This window comes from Sphaerodactylus townsendi, linkage group LG06 (assembly GCF_021028975.2).
Source record: "Sphaerodactylus townsendi isolate TG3544 linkage group LG06, MPM_Stown_v2.3, whole genome shotgun sequence".
In the NCBI taxonomy this organism is placed as follows: domain Eukaryota; kingdom Metazoa; phylum Chordata; class Lepidosauria; order Squamata; family Sphaerodactylidae; genus Sphaerodactylus; species Sphaerodactylus townsendi.
The window spans coordinates 28,342,609-28,354,159 of NC_059430.1; positions in this window are offsets into that span (position 1 = coordinate 28,342,609).

An 11,551-nucleotide genomic window follows, 5' to 3' on the forward strand; every position below is an offset into this window, starting at 1 on the left:
CTGATGAAAATCCCAGAACAAAAAAAATTTACATGGGAAATGATACGTATGTTCTCTCATCATATTCAGGGACTGCAGAGATCCCTTGTATATTGTCTGATAATGAAGTTGCCAATTTTACCATTGAAAATGCATATTATGCACCAGAGATGACTAATTCTTTGCTGTCAATAGCTGAAATGGAAAAGCAGAATTTTGAATTGAATTTTAAAAATGGGAAATGTTATGTTACAAAGGAAGGAGGAATGGTAATCTCCATTGCATCTCAAATGGATATGGACTGTACCACGTTAATCAATTGTCTGATATTCCTATGAATGCAGAACAAAAGTGATGAACTTGAACTTGAAAAGTGCAATGATGATTTTCAAACCAATTTAGCAAAAAGCCTGCAACCACAAAAATTGCTTGAGCATATGGCATCAATGCCTGAGCCACTGTACGTATGACACAATCCTGAAAATGCATAAAGAAAGGTTTGACTAAAGATATTGTTTTTGAAAACTGTGAAACTAACTTTTCTTGTGATTCTTGTCTACAAGCTAAAGCTGTGAGCGCATCTTATCCTAAACAGAGTGAGAGAAAAACGAAGCAACCTCTGGATCTAGTGCACTCTGACATTTGTGGGCCACTTCTTGAAACGATTGGTAAATTTAAATATTTTCTGACATTTATTGATGATTATTCTAGATAAGAAGAAGAAGACTTTATTTACAGTCAATGACCAGATGTGATTATTCTAGATATGTAACCACATTTCTTTTGAGAGAAAGATCTGAGACTTTGGACAGGTTTAAAGACTATGTCAGAATGGCGCAGAACAAGTTCCAGCGAAATATTCAAGTACTACGAAGTGATGGTGCTGGAGAATACATGTCCAGAGCGATGCAGGACTTCATGAAATCTGAAGGAATTCAACACCAGACCACGGTTCCATATTGCCCTGCTCAAAATGGCACTTCTGAAAGAGCTAATCGAAGTCTACTGACCAAGGTAAGGTGCATGCTAATTAATGCACATCTCCCTCAGCACTTCTGGGGAGAAGGAATCATGACAGCAACATACATACACAATAGGCTGTACTATAGAGTCTGGGCCTCACACCTTTTGAACTTTGGCAAGGTTACAAGCCATCAATGGCACACCTAAGAGTCTTTGGATGCACAGCTTATGTCTATCTTTGCAAAGCAAAACGAAAGAGTAAGTTTGAACCCAGAGCCCAGAACCAATCTTCCTTGGACATTCTGCTCAATCAAAAAAGCGTGTAAACTTGATGAACCCTGATACACATGTGAGATCATGATCCAGCGAATCTGTTTACTTTGAGGAAAATGAAATGGCCATGTCTCCAGAGGGGGCACACAATGACCAGACCAAGCCCCGGCAAGACTGGCTGATGTATCCTGTGACCAACGATGCACAGAGAGATGACAGCGCAGATTTAGATGATAACCAAGATGTATTTGATGAACCAGAAGAAATTCCAGATGTTGATGTTGAACCAGAGTACCTACCAATACCAGCAGCAGTTGCAGAGGGGGAAGAAATCCCAAGAGATGAGGTGAAGCCCGATCAGAGCAGCACAAACAAAGGAGTACCGCCTGCAAGACTGAAATTTCCTACCTCCACAAGTTCGACGTTAAATGAACCGAAAGTCATGGGAAGATATATCCCACTTTCCACCACTAGAGGCGCAGAGATGGAGAGCAAGCTGCACTTGATGAGATGAAGTCTTTTAGAACAGAATAAAACTTGGACTTTAGCAAAATTACCAGAAGGAAGAAAGGCAATTGGCTGTAAATGGGTCTTTAAGCTGAAACATGATGCAGATGTAGCCAAGTGCAGCTTGGCTACAAAGCAAGATTTAGGTTGCTAAAAGCTACTCTCAAAAATATGGGAAGATTATGATGAGACCTTCGCCTGTTGTAGAAACACACTACAGTCAGAACTTTGCTGAGTGTTGCAGCAAGCAAAAGGATGCAAGTTCAAGCATCAGCGACGTGAAGACTGCATTTTTGCATGAGTGATTTGGATGAGAGCGATTTTTTATGCACACGGCTTAACCTCCAGGATTTCAAGTAAAAGGCAAGGAAAATTACATCTGTTTGTCTCCAGCAGCTCTCTTCACGGTCTGGGAAACAGGCTCTGCCGAGGTCTTGGAATACAAAATTGAACCAAATGTTACTGGAAGCAAAATTTCAACGAAGTGGGGCTGACCCATGCCTTTATGTCCAAGAACAAAAAATGGACCAATGGACTTATATTTTAGCATATGTAGATGATTTATTTCTAGTCTACAAGAACACAGAAGACTACAAGAACTTAATACCCCATCTTAGCACACAAGTTGAAATTAAACAACTTCGAGGAAAAGATTGCCTTGCACTTTTTTACTGCCAGGAATTCAAATGAGAGAGAGAGAAAAGACGGGGAGTTTCCTTTTGAATCAACAACAGAAGATTACAGACCTAATCAACTTACTGGATCTACACGATGCACATCCAGCTCCCATACCTATACAAGTCAATTATATCAAACAAGATGAGTCCCACTGAATTTACTCTCTCATAACACCAAATATAGAAGCTTTAGGAAAACTTCTATACATAGAAGTACATTGACTTCCAGACCAGATACTTAATAGCAGTTGGTCTATTGTGCAGAAAGACTGCTTCACCAACAGTCAAGGACTGGGAATGCACTGAAGGCGGCTTTCTAGATATCTGAAAGGAACCGCACATCTTAAACTGAAACTGCCAGCTACCAAAGATGCTACACTAATAGCTTATGTTGATGCAGATTGGGCTGGAGACTCAACTGACAGAGCATCTACCAATGGGCAGATCATTTTCTTAGGTAATGGTCCTAATAGTTGGTCTAGTACCAAACAAGGCATAACAGCAGCATCTACCACAGAAGCAGAATATGTGTCTGCTGCTCACGTTTACAATCACGAGTTACAGTGGTTATGCCAACTCCTAAAGGATCTAGGCATAGACACACCACTTCCTATACCAGTGTATGAGAAGATAACCAAAGTTGCATTAAAGCTATCCTAAACAAGAAGATGTGAAGATGTGCACCAAGCACATTGATGTGAATTACCACATAGTTGAGAAGACTGCAAAAGAATGAAGCTTCATTCAACTGATCTACATGTCACACCACTGAGATGCTTGCGAAGACCTCTTCGCTCATCCCCTACGGAAGCCTGCTTTTGCACGAAGTTTAGAAGCAAGATAAGCCTGACCTATTCCTGAGTCAAAGAAAACATCGAGAGAGGGTGTTTAGGAAGTGGAAGGACTTTGTTGCGCTGTTTCCTGCCTCCCAACCTACAGAGGGGGTTTTTTTACTAGAGAGCTAGTGGCTGGAATAGGGACCTAAGGATTTGACACCTTTACTCTATCATGCTGGTTCTATCCCTTTGATGTTAGACTGATACTCTCAGGGACTTCCTTCCTTCCGGCTTCTTCCTCGACCCCTTCTCACCCACTTCTTCCTACCATGCCTAGAGAGAGGATGGATGCTCCTCGCATCCATCTCCATCCAGCTAGATTAAGATAGCATAGTGACTCTATCTACCTACCTTTCTATCCAGAATGGAGTTCACTAATAAATACTCTTTTTATTAGACTAGAAACTATAACTGACTCCGACTTTCTTTTGTGTAAGCTTGCCGCACATTGGGATTCATCACGCACACGCACGCACACGAGGTAAGGGCTTCTGCTGTGTTCTAGCCACCCGTGCCGCTCTGCTAACTACGATAAAGGGTAATCTCCAACTACCAGGAGCACTTATCCCAACACTTGGAAGGGACACCACCTAGGAAGTCCCAGGTAACTATGGAGCGGGAGGCAATGGCAGCCACCTCTGAACATCTCTTGTGTTGAAAACCGTCAAGGCTGCAATTTGGTGGTAGTTCCCACCACCACCATGGACTGTGCTCATGTAGTACTCAGGCTTTTTGTGTCCACCTTCTTTTGATACATATCTGTAGGTTTCTTTAAAAATTTCTGTATTTTCCTTAGTGTTTTATCCATTAGTACAAATGTGTGCAAATGTCTGTACATTTATTTTTTCTCTACATTTTCCTGCTTTGCTCTCCAAAGGGGCTCATTGAAAATACCACAATGAAAAATCCCAAGTGCTACAAAACAACCAAACCAAACCAAACCACAGACCCTTGGTTGGTTTTGATTGACAGGGCTGCCTAATACAGGCCTCAGGCTGTAGACCAAGAACCCTTTGGCTGCTGTTCAATGACTCACACTTGGTATGCTACTGGTTTGAATACTACTTAGTTGCTACTCTAAACCACTCCCACATTGCACAAATGATTTGCCTGGAAAAAGGAGAGGGCACACTGAAATATGTAATGAACTGTCCTCCAGTTAGAGCAGTGGTTCTCAACCTTCCTAATGCCATGACCCTTTAATACAGTTCCTCATGTTGTGGTGACCCCCAACCCTAACATTTATCCATTTTACAGATGGAGAACATTAATGCAGAGAGTCTTAGGCGACCCCGTGAAAGGGTTGTTCGACCCCCAAAGGGGTCCCGACCCCCAGGTTGAGAACCACTGAGTTAGAGTTACCATCCCAAGTAAAGCTATCTGTTTTGGGCTCCCTCCCCCAGTGCCACTCCATCAGCCAGCAGGAGCCTTACTATAAACTGAGGCCTCGGGTTTGATGTCATCAGCTTGTTGAAGTCACTTTTGGAAGTGATGTCAACACATGAACTGTGTCAAGGCCTAGGTCTCAATTTGTGATTGGTAAGACCCAGCCTCTCCCCTGCCATTTGCCAGGGAGTAAGCTCAATGCTAGCAACTGACAGGAGAGTAAATGGGGGGGGGGCTCACCAACAACATCATAATATCACTGGAGACATGAGGATATCACTCCAGGAAAAATCTGGGAGTGAGACCATTGTGTGAGGGGAAACTCTGACTTTTGGCTGAAACATAGCAATACTAGAGCAACCACCTAACATTATGATGTCACTTCTGGGTTATGCCAGAAGTGATGTCACAGTATTGGCTTGCCCCCCATTTCCCCCAGTAGTATCCCTGCAATGTGTGTAGCTGAGCAACCTTAGGCAGAACCCTTAATGGGGCTTCCCTTCCTCCAATGTATGTGCCATCCAAAAAAATTATTCCAGAGAAAGTCACAGTCTGTGAAATTACTGTAAAATTCGCAGCATGATATGTGAATATTGAGTCTCATTGAGTCTATCCACTACATTAGAATCTTGACCTTCCTCCAAGGAGCTCAGCATGCGATTCATTATTCTCCATTATAATTGAAAAGGAAGATCATGAAAACCTATGAAATTCCTGCCTGTGTTAAGCAGGCAGTCCATTCAATTCATCAAAGTAATCTCTTTCATTTTACTTACTCTACCCAGTCAAATGCCCCCCAAAATAGTTGCAAGTAGAGGGTGATATTCACTTGCAATTCTTGGTTTTTTGTTTGTTTCTTTTTTCTAAGTTGTAGTCAACTTATGGCGACCCCTGGTGCAGTTTTCAATGCTAGAAATGTTTGGAGATGGTTTGCCATTGCCTGCTTCTGCACAGGGACCCTGGATCACCCTCTTCTTACCATTATTAACTAATTAACTTACTGTTATTAACTAATAGTAGAATGATGTAGTCATGCCTTTTCCCCCAAATAGGAACTTGTGCTCACTTAAGCAATTTTTTTCTGTTCTGAACAGTTTAGTGGCTAAATGGTATTAAGGATTTATAATAAAGCACAAACATAACTTTGGTTCTAGGCCAGTTCTTCAGTCAAGTCACCGAAACAATTCCTCAGGGCAGCACAGTGCTCAGCCATCAGTGACACGGGATGGTCATCCAGAGTCAAGCTGAGCCTCTGTGGCAAAGCCAAAGGGACTCAGCTGCAACCCAGCCAGCAATGACACAGGAGGAAGAAAAGGATCACTTTGCTTGGGACGGAACCTGCCCTTGGAACTTTGCCCCCACCCTATCAATGAAATGTGATCGACTTTTCAAGAATAGGGTCTTTCATCTATGGTTGCTCCAAACCTGCATTTACAAAAATGGCCCACCTTATTTTTGAAAGACCCCCAAGTTAGAATATGGCAGGAGAATTCTGAAAGCTCAGACAGAGGCAGGTATCCTGTGCCCACCTACTTGAAAGAAAGTCCCTATGACAGCTTTAAAACCTGTTTCCAAAGGTACATGCCAGCTGAAGCAATGTCGAAAAGGAGTATTTAATTGTTGAAAATGTTTTATTCTCTGGAACTATGCTCCATATCTCATGGAAAGGTTTAAAAAACTCAATCCTGAGTGATGGTTTGCTGAACACAGAATTTAAGAAACTATCTGTGTGACAGTTCAGAAAATCAATTCAGACTTAATCCCACTACCTGGGAGAATGTTTGCTGTATTCTGAGCAGTGATAATTTCTGAAGTGAGCAATCAAGAGACTAATTATGTACTGTTACTGAACAGCTCTGAAGCAGAATGAAAATTATTTGCTTCTAGGGTTGAAAAACAAAAATGATTTATTTTTTGCTTTGATGAGCATCACATTGAAATATTATTGGACTACAAGTTCATTTTGTTTATGTCTTTGAACATTTTTTTATCCTGCATTTGATTCATTTACAGAGCAATCTTTTGCAGAGTTATTCCACACTAAGTCTACTGAGATAAATGGGCCCAGAATGGAGTTTCTCTATGTAGGATTTCTCTCCTAGCATTATTAAATTGGGTGTGGGGGGGGGTGTTACTATAAAACAGTTATTGATGGGCAAACGTTCCTAAGTTCAATTTGGAACTGGATTCAATAAACAGAGCTATTCTTTGATTCTATGGACTTAGGTGCTACCACTGAAATACTAGCAGAGTTAAATCCTTCTAAGCTGATGGACTTTGAGGATGCTTTTTATGATTACCCTGTATACCTCTTAAGATCCAAGGTGCATGGAACATTTTGTTTCCATTTGTTTCAATGGGAAACCCATTTCTGGATATCACGTTATCGTTTGCCACTTGACTGGGATGAAATTATGGAGATTGTTCCATGCATCATTGGGACCATCTCTGACAAATTTTAAACGAATGAAGGATGTCGTCGTAGATGCAATTAAATCTCTCATTTGTGTGGTGTACAGAGACCCATACATTAGCATATGTTTGAGTTTTTCCTCCTTCCCCAGGATCTTCAGGCAGGGTAATTTTTAACCAAAAGTGTGGCAGAGCAAAATACTGTCTTCCCAAACATTAGATTGCTGCTTAAATGTCATTCTTCTTCTCTCATCCTAGATAACTTCTGACTGGAAGTTTGTAGTAAGTGAAAATACTGTACACAAGTACCAAAGGGGAAAGATCTTGTTCAGGGGAATATTAGTAAAAGGTTCTGGCTGGATGACATCCTTGTCAGGTGCATACCTGCAGTGTTACTGTGTCCTCCCATTCTCCAGAAACCGAAAGCAGGTGTTACATCAGAATTTGAATTGTTGAGCTTGAATTGTTTCCAAAGTCAGAAATTATTTCAGTTACATTAGTTTTGTTGGCTACATTAAAGAGTGGGCAGATGATGATTTTTAATGATCATCTTACTGCCCGTTGCTAGAAGCAATTAAAAAAATTATGAAGCAGAACACAGCTCATAAAATCATGAAAGCTAAACAGAAAATCAAATGCTATAAGGACCTTCTGCAAATGAAACGGTTTTCACTTGTTGCCTAAAAGGTAAGTGCATGGAAGCAGCCATGTGGTTTGATTAAATTGTAAAGGAACAAAAAAAGTAAATGGGAAGAAGTCTCCCACTCCACCACCACCCCACCACCACCCCATGCCACCCACCCACATACACACATCACTGATAGGGGGACAGTTTTGTCTCGTCTTTGTTTCAGAATGGAGAATTAGATTCTAGGAACAAGTTTTTGAGCTGGACACCAGTTTCTCCCCAGCCATTCAGAAAAGCTTTGATTATAAGCTGTCATCTCCTTCCCACCATAGATACCACAGACACTTTGCCTCTCCACCTGCCTCCCCATATTTACATAGTCCATGTGGAAGTAGCTGGTTGCTATGAGGGTCTGTTTGGGGTCTGTCAGATTGGCCAAGTGGGGTGGGGGGCTTCTTTCCTCTTTTTTCATTGATGTACATGATGATTTGTGAGGTCTGAGCAGAGGTGAACTTTCTGAAATACTGGAGAGAAGGTATCCTGTGCTAATGGGGATGGAGGGATTTGATTCTGTGTAAATAACATAAGACCTTGTTTAACCATTTTGCTGAATCTTGTGTCTTCATTGCAGGTCTGTGGGCAATAACACAGCTACACAGAAGAAATACACAAATTAAGGGAACAAACCCAGGAGATTTGTCAGCACAGTGACAACAGAGATAAAGAAAGCTGCAAAGACACTTGACAGCCAGGATGCTGCAGTAATTAGTGTCAAACTAGGCCTCTGGAGGCACTAGTTCAAATCCACTCCATTCCACAGCCATGAAACACACAGGGTAATGTTTTGCAGGTAAATTAAGTCTGGGCTTGTCCTGAGGGCAAGAACCAGAAGGATCTTGGTACTTCAACCTGTGGCTCATACCTGCAAATGTGTGGGACCCACCTTGTGAGAAGCAGCATCAGCCTGTGTTGATTTCATATCCTGTCTCTACTGGAAGAGCTCTCTGTGTGCCTGTTTGTGTGTTTTGTGTGAAGCTGCTTTGTGTGGCCAAAGTGGAAGAAAAGGAAGTGATATTTAAATAAATCAAGTGACTAAAAAGATGGAAGTGTTTCAGACTAATCAAGATCAGAGGGGTTATTGTGAGGATAAAATGAAGTATTCATAGCTGTGAGCTCCTTGAAGGAGAAGCAGGATAAAAATGGGCTGATACAAGATGCAAAGGTAAGTTAGCTGTCAGGATTTTAGGTGAGTCTTAATTGTTAGCAACATCTCTTAGAATAATCGTTGAAGAATTATACCATCTCATAAGAATCCTGCTGGATCAGATGAGTGGTCCATCTAGTCCAGGGGTAGGGAACCTTTAACACTCAAAGAGCCATTTGGACCCGTTTTCCACGGGAAAAGAAAACACTTGGCACCGCAAATAATTTTTGACATTTAAAATAAAGATAACACTATATATATTGGGTTTTTTTAACCTTTTACTCCACTCATTCTGAGAAGCGTATGGATGCGCCCGCCCTGCTACCTGCAGGGCTGGCAAGGATGAAGCCGGCGGCTCAGCCTCGCCGTCCGCTGGGAAAGTACCGCCCCTTCCAACAGGCCGAGGCTGAGGAGCCTGTGACGGCAGCAAGGATGGGGCCGGTGGCTCGTCTCGTGGAGCCACAGTGCAAGGGCAGAAGAGCCTCATGAGGCTCTCGAGCCGCAGGTTCCCTACCCCTGATCTAGTCCAGCCTCCTGTTTCACACAATGGGCAACCAGTTGCCCTGAAGGACCAATAAAGTGGACAGTCAGGTCAAGGTCCTCCTTTAATGTTTCCTCCTTGCACTGAGTTTCAAATGCTTACTTGTATCGAAGTGCACTTCAGTCATCTTGTCTAGTTGCCATTGGTGGACCTATACTCCATAAATCTGTCCAGTCCACTGTGTTTTGTGGTCATCACTACATCCACCAGTGGTCAGTTCCACAATTTAATCCTCATATCAAAAGCCCCCCATATGAATGCTAGCATGGCAATGGAAAATCCTATCTAGATCTAAATGAATATTGTTTACACAACCTCAGAGCTCAGTTTGTTGTCTTTAGCTTTTGCAGGTACACATAGGTGAAAGATTGCCCAGTCATAAGTTGCACTGGCTGCACTGTTCCCTGATCTAGACAACCCTAAGCTAGTTTGATCTCATCAGATCTCAGACAATAAGAAGGGTCAGACTTGGTCAGTTTTGGATGGGAGACCACAAGGATGTCCAGAGTCACTATACAGAGGCAGGCAATGGCAAATCATCTTGAAAACCTACAGGGACACTGTAAGTCAGCTGCAACTTGAAGGCATATATGCGTGTGCACGCACACACACACATACACACACAAAGCTTTATTGGTTGCTGGAACACCTGGATTGGATAATTCCCATTTGACCATTCTAGTCTTCTTGCTCCTCTTTAGGACTATGCACAAAGGCTACTTATCATTGTTGGAGGCCCTCTGGATATTATGAGAAGCATTCACGTCCCAAGAGACATGCCCAGAAGAGGGACTAATAAAGCTCCATCTATCCATTGTTCCACACATGTGCCTCTTTTGGAGGGGATGAATCACACAGTACATTTTGACTCCTTTTGAACCTGAATCTTTGTATATGTTGTATATGCCTTGAATTTGTGGCATTTCATTTTTCTTCACCACATCTAGGAAACTAGAATAAACATGGACCTCGAAAAGATAATTAAAGGTATTCTGATACATCCGTATAAATAATTCTGGTCCTGGCTTATGTGAACTTGCATTTCTAAGAATTTTCTGCAAACATTCTTGCCAAAAATGTAAATTATTCACTAAATAAATAAAAGAGGAAATGAATCCTTTCAAAGAGAAGTTCAGGAATATGGCTAAATAGATAAATATAAACTTTCTTTACACTAATTGCCCAGCCTCAATTAGAATAATCATTTGATCTAATAACAGAACATTCTAAACTTCATTTTATTCAACATCTTTGAGGTCCATTAAGCAGAAGTTGTGTAATATTAGTGATGGGAACTGGATTCTCAGCTTTTATGAGGATCTCAAAAGTTGATCTAATTAGGGACAGCATACACTTTTGATTTCTATCTCAAGGCCAGATAGAAAATACTCAGCATCTTTCCACATACACATAATCAAAGGCCTGTTAAATTGGGCGGCAGAGCTTCAATTAAAGCTGCACTCCCTGGCTCATTTACTTGGGAGTAAGCCTCATTGGACTCAGTTGGACTCAGTCCTATATAAACATGTGCAGGATTTTGCTGCCCGGATACCTTTCTTTTAATAATTATAAACGCAATCCCACAAAAATTTAAAAAGCACATTTAAGCCTGACTGGTTTCACTGAGAGAATAAAGTGTTGCTTGCTATCTCACTGAATTGCACAGGACATAAAAATGTGTTAACTCTGAATAGATGGTGACCTATACTCATTAAACTTGGATAAAAGGGTGTGGGTAGAACTCTAGACATACTTGCATAGAAATAGATACTAGTGGACATTTAGAGCATTCTACTGAATAAATATGCTAAAGGTGTTGTGTGGTTTCCAGGCTGTATGGCCATGTTCTAGTAGCATTTTCTTCTGACGTTTCACCTGTATCTGTGGCTGGCATCTTCAGAGGATCTGATGGTAGTAAAGCAAGTGGAGTATATATACCTGTGGAATGTCCAGGGTGGGAGAAATAACCATTTGCCTGTTAACAAGTGTAAAGGGTGCAATATGCAAGCTTGATTTACATGTGTTGGGTGGGATAGGATCCACTCATTTAGCATGTGAGCAACCATGAAGATAGCATAATCAATTAGCGATGGCAATTAATTGTAGTAGCCTGGCCTTTTGATACCTTTGATTGCTTACTGCCTA